A 9759-nucleotide genomic window follows, 5' to 3' on the forward strand; every position below is an offset into this window, starting at 1 on the left:
TGTATGAGATTCAAATGATGCCTTGAAATGTTCACATTCTAAGAAATAGACATATGATTTTTTTTCCCAATTAACTATGAACTATATGGAAAATTATTTGTCATAAATCTGCAGACACTCTATCAACCATAATTTTATACAAGCGGAAAATATTTTAAGTTAATGCCTTGCTCATTGGTTATTAGTTAAGAGCTTGGAATAAGACGATATAATGCCAAGATAATGTAATTTTGTGTCACAGCTGAATTCTGTATGGCCAACTCCTCAATAGAAAGAGTATGCGAGTACTTTTGTGGAACTAGGAAACAGTGTTTTTCATATCAAAAAAGTGGTTACTTGCTATATATTATGTAATTTATTTAGGAACATGTTACTTGACATTGAGAAAATATGATTCGGTTTCAAAATCTGAATATGACAAGTTACTTATATTGTAAATGTCTTTTTTTTTTCTATACTTTCAAATTACTCTTTGGATTCTTTTACGTTAGTAGAACATACAGTCGTCTAGAGTAAGTACGTCTCGAAGTGAGCCCACAAATTTTATTTACACGCCATCTGTTACAGGGGTTTTTATGCTTTGCCAATTATAACCAAAGTACAGAGAAAATGTAGTGCGTGCTTCTTTATTTATCAGTAGAATCAGGACATAGCAAACGACTTCCTTGTACAAAAGTACACGACAAACATTTAAAGGCTAGAGGAAGAGTTAAGTGTTGATTACGAGCAACATAATGATTTTTAAATGTCCATTGTAAGAGATTGTAACAGGAAGCTGATTAATATCAAGATTTGAAAGCCTTGCAAAAAATCTATGGCGAGGGGCGAGGACAAAAGATTTTAAGGATAATTAAAGATAATAAGGAAGTAGTGTTTATTATTCTTTTTTATTTTGATTTCAAGTATCTTGTTAATCAATATCTGCTTTTTACACAGATTTTTAGTCAAATCTTATCTGTGAAGTAATGATTTTATTTATAAGCTGTTGATCTTGGATCCGCCTCTCCTCTAGATCAGATTAAGATATATTATTTAAACACTGTTGATCTTGGATCCGCCCCTCCTCTCGATCAGATTAAGATATTAAGCTTGCCCGTTAACGATTGAGAAGTGGTTAATCGTAATTAAAATGCTAACAGCAGCAGCTGTACCAGTTTATGAAGGGCGGTAGAGTCGAGGGGATCGATCGGGCGTCTTAATGTAAATAAACATTTCATTTCATCCAAAAGGTTTTACGACAAAAATGTCACCAGATATAATTTTCAAAGAATAAGAGATACAGAAAACAAGAGTTACTACACACACATTACTACTGGCATCGAATACAAGCAAATCTGCGAGACGTATGATATTCAGTAGCTCAATACATATTTGTCTTGTAATTTGACATTCTCCACGAAGTGTTAATCTAAAGTTTTTAAAGAAAAAAAAAGAATAACAACGACATGGTATTATAAATGCAGACATAAAATAATCGAAAGACCAATTAAATCAGTCTTCGAAGAATGAGAATGAAAAGAGATCGACGAGTAATTCAAGAGATAAAATATATATATAAATGAGATAAATTGATGACATATTCATTGAACGTATCTGAAATTAATCTTTCACTAGAGAGTATGGATCAACGTTAATTAATAACTTAAAGTCAATCAATTACTCTTATTCAAGCATTCTCCATAAAAGCAAATTGAATCTTGGATCTTTAAGCAAGTGACCTACAGATGCGATTGATTACTTAAAATCAATAACATTATCACACTTAACAAATTATGCACGCATGCTGAACAGCTGATGCTATTTTCAAGCCAGATTTCTAATTTCCATGCGTTACGCTAGATAATTTTTGCTGAGTATGGATAAAAACTTACCATTAAAACTAGCCGATGAAATCACTTTCCTTCGTATAAGCATCAGTAGATAATAAATATCCCAAAATGATAATTAAGAATATTATCTAAAAACCCATGGCGAGTTGCCGTTTCCGCGTTTCCATTCAAGGCAAATCGAAGCCGATTTGGCGATGAAGCAGGTCAATAGACATTATACATAGGTTTTAGTGTTAGGTTGAAATCAGCAAAATGGAAGAAAAAAACTTGCAACATTGGCTTCTTGTTCTTCAAAACAGCATCAACACATTCATGCATAAATCACCCTCGAATTGAAAACGAGGCTCTGATCGTCTGCAGCTTCTGTTCTGCGTACAGAGAGAATGTGACAAACGCATACACACGACAATCAATATATTAGCAGGACACGGAGTTTTCCCATATTATTGATTTATTGATATAATCCTATTACACCTGATTACTTGTAAATTATTGACCTATATTTTTATAAATACTAGGGTGAAAATAGCCTGTATTCATAGATTATCTACCAGTATTTTTCTCTGATGTATCGATCGATCCTCTAGAACGGTAGGTGTAGGAGGAAGGTTGAACACAAAGCTTTTAAAACAGGTCCTCTGATGTTAAAAAGATAGCGTGTTTATCTTTGAACAGTGTAAGAACTTACCGTCGCGGAAATTTTTCTTTCCTGATATATCTTTTCACCTCCATATGATAATTCAAATTAAATCATTACTAAAATGGCTTGCTGAGCCTTTTTTCTTCTATTAATTGGAATTATAATGCACGTTATTTAAACATGAGATGTTCAAGGTATTCTTGGATCACAGAAATCCAGAACGGTTTCAATGATGTATGATTATTTAACAAGTGTAAAAGGTTTTTATTTGTTTATAGACACTGATTCAAATGAAAAAGAATTGTTTAAAATTATTATTCATTTCAATGATAATTCTCCGATCCGCACTGTAGCAAAAAATATTTCTTATAGTGTTTATCATTATATCCAAAATTATCATACATTTAAAAATACTCCCGTAAGGTTGTACACAGATGCCTTTGCAAAATTTTATTATTTTTTTTTAATTTATCAATGGCAAGGGAAATATATGAATTTTATATATTTTACACGTTTTTAATTGAAAAAAAAATATAGCTAAATAGACGCCCCAGCTTTATACATAAAATGACCATGCATGCTGATCAAGAGATTGTTCAAATGATTACTTTTGCACCAAATATCATGAAAATTTGTTCATGATTGTAACGTCTCTATCTCAAAACGACCTCGTACTGAATTCAAGCTTCCAATAGAGCGGCGGACTTGGAAATGGCGTACACTGTGATGTCCTGTTTGTGTAGATCTAGATGGTCTGAAATTAAAAGTCAATAAAATGCCTAACACACAGGTAATTTGACTATCCCTATCACAGAACACATTGTATATTATTATTATTATATTCTCTTTTTTTGTATATTTTGTTTGATTTTTTTTTATTGCATGTGGTACTCCCTGGAAAAATCCCTATACACATCTACATGCACATGTGCTTACTTTATTTCTTTTGAAAAAAGTTAATGATTCTATTAAAAATCCCATAAATAAGAAATAATGCCCCGCATACTCCTATTTAGGACGAGAGCAAAAATTCTGTACTCTTATCCCTCTTACTGGACTTTTACAACAACACAGTTTTTAATTCAAGTTTTGAGAAGTATTATATAACAAACAGTCATCAAAGTAAGGGATACGTATTTATACCTAAAATAATTTAAGATTCGTTTTTATTCTACCAGATTGGATCGGGAAAAGGGGAAGGTGTACAAATTAGCTAGAAACATCCGTCCTATGTGTAGATATGTAGACACTAGACAATGTGCTAATTATATTTCAAAATGTTGTTTAAATCGTATATAAATACAAGTACATATTGTGCATTGCATATATAATTCAGTTATCAATATGTGTACATTCCGCGTTCTATGTACGTTTCTATATGCACGTATTTAATTTGTGCTTTTTCACTTTTTTGTTTAGACAATGCACTAATTATTTTTTTAAAAGAAATTTTGCTCGGAATTTATTTTAAATCTACAATTTTCAGTTAAATCTGATATGAAATATACATACTAGCCTGTACTTCATGGTGCTTTTTGCATATAAAATTCATAATTTGAAAAAGATGAAACAAAATGAAAAAAAAAATGTTTATGATGTTTTTGAAATATTGCATGAGATACATATAGTCTATTTATAGTCTCTATATAATCTATACAAACGCAAACAGTTCATAACACTACATATTCACTGATTTTGAAGCCATATTCACCGGAGGGTCGGTGCGCGTGCAGCAGCATTGTGACGTCACAATCAACACCTCAAACAACGTTTGCAACGGCCGGATTCAGCTGTGTATCTGAGCAGGAAAAACATTAGCCAAGCCTATCGCAGGATTATTTTCTAAACATTTCGATGTCTTACAAACAGCAAAAGTAAAACATGGAAGTTATAAATTGTAACCTGGACATTTTTTTTTTATTTTTCTACGACAGAAGTTCGTAAATGGAAGTGGTATCATCATGCAGCCTTCAATATCTTATTTATTCAAATCCAGACTCTATAATAAAACAATTATGGACTCTTTCGGTGGTGAGTATGGTTTGTTATTCACCAGAAAAATATCAATATTGACTTCGGCCTTGCCTCGGTCAATATTAATATTTTTCTGTTGAATAACAAACCATATTCACCACCGAAAGAGTCCATAATTGTATAGTACTGCATGGCAAATATATAATGATATACTTTGTTTACAATTTTTATGCATTTAATTCATAATGCATGTGTGTATGCCTGTACAAAGAGTGTGCATTAGATCTATTTTTAGAATACATAAATAAAATGACGTACATGCAGGAAAATTACGTCGCATAATTTTGTTTAACCCTTTCGACGCCAAAGCGACATAAATGTCGTTTACTGTATCAACGCCAAACCGACAAAAATGTCGTTTTTAATAAATGTTTTACTTTTTCTTTAATTAACCATATACCGTACGTGTCATTAAACACAATAATATCTTTATTTTGACACAAGTATAGGTCTTTATATTTACATAGGTACTGGTCTAAATGTGACGTCATATTTCTTACATTGACGTTAAATAATGACGTCAGCATTGGAGTACGCTAGCATTGTAAATAAAGTATGGCGCACTTTCCGTTAGCAAATTTTAAAATGTTTCATTGTTGCCAGAAAGCTTTACACTTATTTTCTCCGGTGATACATAGCCTACATGCATATATTTTTTTTTTCAGAGAAAGAGAGAGAGAGAGTTCTTTATATAATAAGTGGTTCTTTATTCTGAATAACACCTTATTAAATGTATTTAGCCATTTTATTCCCTAGTTAACCCTCTGGCTGCGGGAAGGACATATATGTCCTTTTACCGTTCGCTGCGGGAGGGACATATATGTCCCTGGCGACGTCATAAATGTTGCGTGATTTCTCTCTAATTTTATTGAGATTTTCTTTAGTATTATTAAATTTTCACAGCATTTTTTGATAAAAAGATTCAATAATTTAAAAGCATTTGCATTTAATGTAAGTTAAATAAGCCAGTAACACATTTATTTAATCCTTATATTATATGCACATGTATTTTTTTCCATGCATGTGATTAATTCTTAAATGCGCAATCAAAATACTTTTTCATACTATTATAACTGTGAAATGAGAAAATACGTTAACGTCTATTATAAAATATATTTCAAGTTATACTAATAAAATAGTTTTATAACATTCTTATACAGATCAAATGAAAAAAAAACACACCCACCCCCACATTCAGAGAGAAAATAGCGTTATCTTTTAGTGATATAATTTTCTTTTTTTAAAAATTACAAAATTTTATCATTTTTTCATTACTTTCGTTATTACTTAATCTGTCTGATAGTGGAAAACAAAAAAGAATTCTGCTTCCAAATTTGACTCTGATTTTGATTTGAATCCGAAAGCAAAGATGAAGTTTGCCTTTAATATAGATAAATGTAGGGTGTGTGAATGATTTTTATTATCCGCACACTATCAAACCATTTCCCCGATATACCCACACGTTTACCCACATTACGTCGAACCCCCTCCCCCGTCGAATTATCACATACCTGATCCTGTTATATTTTCTTGATATATTGATGTGCAGAGCAAGTTCTATCTTCGCAACACGACCCCAAACCCTATTCGAGGAACCATATATTGTCAGATACTAAACACAGTTTATTTTAGTACACTTTAAATTAAAAAAATCTTACAGGCATGAATCTCTGGCTTTTTAGGACACCTGCACAGCTTCGTATCCAAGATCCCGCAAATTCCAGGGGTGGGGTGGGGTGAGTTGGGGTCCCGGACCCCCCACCCCACCCATCCATCCGTGCATGCTGCATATTACTTTTATAAGGTGTTAAGACCAGAGGTAGGTTTCATATTCTCTCTTTGTTTCTCCATGGCAATGATATGGCAACATATATTAACCAGTACCTCGAGCGGGACCGCTGGGTATGACCCAACGCACACCTCCATTACTGAACTTTACATGTACAGTGTACATGTACATAAATCGTACATTTTCAAAGGATTACATTTAGCAAGAGATTTTATAAGTTCTGTATATACATGTACTGATAAAATATGGTTGGATTTAAAATGCTAGTAAGTTTTTTTTTTTGGCATGTAAAGACTTGGATTTTCTATAATTAACCATCTGAGCTTACATGAAATCTATAAATTATGAAGAATGAGAGCTACTTATTTTACTTCTTGTCGTGGTATCATGTTTAAAGACTTTACAAACACATGTAAATACATGAATGCACAAATACTCTGTTGTGGAATTATATGTAAAAGTCATCGAGCTCAAATATATATTAGATAATGTTGGCCTTTAAGAGTCGATGTGACATCGTACTGTAGTGTATGTGCCTGCCAAAAAGCCGCATAGAAAACTGTTTGAGCAGAATCTAAATGATACAAGAATCCTCTATTAACATTACCTCAAAAAAAAATTGAAGAAATCTTTAATGTCTTCGCTTTCCAAACCTAAGGAATTCATTTTCCCACCAAATCACTATTACAATTAACCCCGATTTTAAAGGAACACAGTCAGGATTGTTGAAAAAGGAAGAGTGAAAATAAATAGATAAGTACCAAATAAGTGTGTAATAATTTTGTAATCCCCTCGCTCTCCCGTTGTCAGTAAGCCACTGATATTTCACCCCCAAAAAATTCCACGTAGATTACAAATGCAACCAGCAGATATGTAAAAAGGGGGAGGGGGCACTGTTCGCATTTAATCGGATGAATAGTCGTGGGTGTTGTCTTCTCGTGTTCTAAATATAGGTGTTCATGATTTTGACATTCTTTCTCCAATTTTAGTCACAAGATTAGTAGGAGTGAAACGGTTCACCGCGGTATCGATGCACCGCGGTATTTTTTCTCGGTTTGATACACGGTGCAAAATCTCTAATTTTCGGTTCGGTTCATTTTTCGGTCGGGATTGTTATTCAGTCGGGTTTGGCATAAGGTATAACACGTTACTCAGTATAAATAAGTATAGAAAACGTAAATTTTTGATGACTGATAGCTTGTAAAATAATTTTTGACAGTCAAATAATTTTAATCAATTTCTTCTAGTCAATTTGCAAATAAAATTCGTAAAATATGTGACTAGATTTAGAAAAAGAAAGCATAAAACAACGTAGAATTTGTTTCCTTCTATCAAAATGTATCGTATCGAAAATAACCGAACCGAGACAAAATTATACAATACGTATCGAACCGTGAAGGAGGTGTATCGTTTCACCCCTAAAGATTAGTATACAGACAAACTATTAACACCTTGTTTACAGACAAACAGACACAAGCTTTTGGGAACCATTTTGGGATATACTCTTCATCCTGTATTAGTTTATACTGAGTGTATTTATCTTTTAATATCTTAATTCGTAACCCCCCTCACCCCCCACCCACTTCCCCAAAAATCCGGATATTCATAAACAGTTATCTATCGTATCCTTTCCCCTTGAAATCCCCCCCCCCCAAAAAAAAATCTTATATAGGCCTATAAGCTAATAAGAACTTATATTTATAGTTTCAACCTTCTTCTGAACAACAACAAAAAAAGGATGTGTTATTTACAAAAACAAATACTTAGTAATAAGGAGACGGATAAATATGTTTTTAACTTGTTTCCAAATCCCGTTTAATCTTTGTCAAGTGTATGTTTATTCATTATGCTTGTAATTCTAAAAAAAAATGGATTTATTACCCAACGTTAAAAGCAAAAGCAATTTTTTTTTTTTTGCAAAAAAGATATACACGATTAGACAGGCTCAGGGTGTAGCGTTGATTTCCAAATGAGTGGTGGGTGGTTGTGGTGGTGGGTTTAGGGGGGGGGGGGGGCAGAGATAATTGACAAGCCAAAAAAAATTCCGAATAAATAGGCAACCGTGAAAAGTTCAACCTGAAAAAGAGATCCCATCTTTGTTCGAATATTAATACTGGTAACATGGGATTACAGCAACAAATGAGGAGGGGAGGAGGCAAACTGTCCCTAAATAAATAATTCTATACTAAATTAACACACAATCGGAGAATGGGGGTACAAATTTTTGCAAAAAAAATAAATTTTCCTTAAAAAAAAAATTAAATAATTTAATTGATCTTCAAGAACATTATACTCAGTGCTGAAGAAATTAACAATTACATGTACATCGTCAGTGATTTTATGCTTGAAAATGAGTATGAAAAAGAATTAACAAACATTATATTAAACACTAGATTAGACTGTAAAAAAAGTATGTTTGAACTTGAGATAAATGTTCATATGGCGACATCTTTTGAGAATAAATCACTGATATAGAAGGAAAAAATACTTTTACATGTAACAAGTGGTTATGGGTGTCATTCAAATGTTCAAAATCAACAACCACGTCACACCAATTGCAATCGGAAGGCACAAAGACAGTCAAGGAATACATTATGGGAAAGATAAAAATTAAAGCAACGGTGATGTTTTGAGCAAAAACAAAACAAACAAAATCAAATCAAATCAAAAAAATAATAATAAAATAAATAAAAAAAATAAAAACAAAACGGAGATTCGTGCAAAACTTTGATGACCGTGAAATATGCAAGAAAGCGGTTTTTAATTTTTTAAAAACTGATTATTGAAATAAATTAGCCATACTTGGAAGTCGATTTTCAACTCTGATGCATGTATCTCGACATTTTCCGAAAGTTCCGTTGACTTGTACATGACCATGAGAAAAAGGACACACGCACTCCCTTACACACGACCTTTGATGATAGACAATGTGTCCGAGAAAACATGGGATTGAAATTCTAGTTCGAAATTCATTCTCAATCCACCTCAGCTACTCTTGTACGCACTGTGTTAGTGATAGATCCAGAAGACATATAATGTCAATTTCGGAATGGTTTGACATTTATATAAATCAACTAGAGTTTTTTGTCCAATGTTTTTATTTTATGATTGATTGATTATTATTGTTAAACGCCGATAATAATCAGTCATTCATGAAACAAAAACATTGGACAGAAAGCTCTGATTTATATTAAATATCAAACTATTCCGAAATTGATTTAAGAAATAATAAGAGGACGCCCATTTGATCCCGGAGGGGGTAGACCCTAGAAGCAGAAATTTTTTGAGTTTGGAATCCCCTTACTGACTGAAATAAGATAAAATCTCTTAAATCCTTGAAATAAATATACAATGTATTTTGTATTGTGAAGACATGGATAGATTAATTTAAACCCCCCCCCCCCCAATCATATGACCGTCCCATGAAAGAATACATCCATAACGTTTGAAATTGGATTGAAAATTCT

At 32.6% G+C, this 9759-nt stretch overlaps 1 protein-coding gene across 2 annotated transcripts in view; it reads right to left on the minus strand.

Moving 5' to 3' along the window:
- The window catches only part of LOC133206170 (regulator of G-protein signaling 17-like), a 64292-nt gene extending 62030 nt beyond the window's left edge, over positions 1-2262 (minus strand). Inside the window, exon 1 of one of the 2 annotated variants that reach the window (XM_061342110.1) lies at positions 1872-2262. The gene's annotated coding sequence lies outside the window, so the exon portion shown is untranslated. The remainder of the gene's footprint in view (positions 1-1871) is intronic. The other variant, XM_061342103.1, reaches the window with a different exon arrangement.
- Between the last annotated feature and the right edge of the window lie 7497 nt (positions 2263-9759).

The sequence above is a fragment of the Saccostrea echinata genome, unplaced genomic scaffold, assembly GCF_033153115.1.
Source record: "Saccostrea echinata isolate AGI-Se365-2 ecotype Australia unplaced genomic scaffold, CSIRO_AGI_Sech_v1 ptg000002l, whole genome shotgun sequence".
Taxonomy (NCBI): domain Eukaryota; kingdom Metazoa; phylum Mollusca; class Bivalvia; order Ostreida; family Ostreidae; genus Saccostrea; species Saccostrea echinata.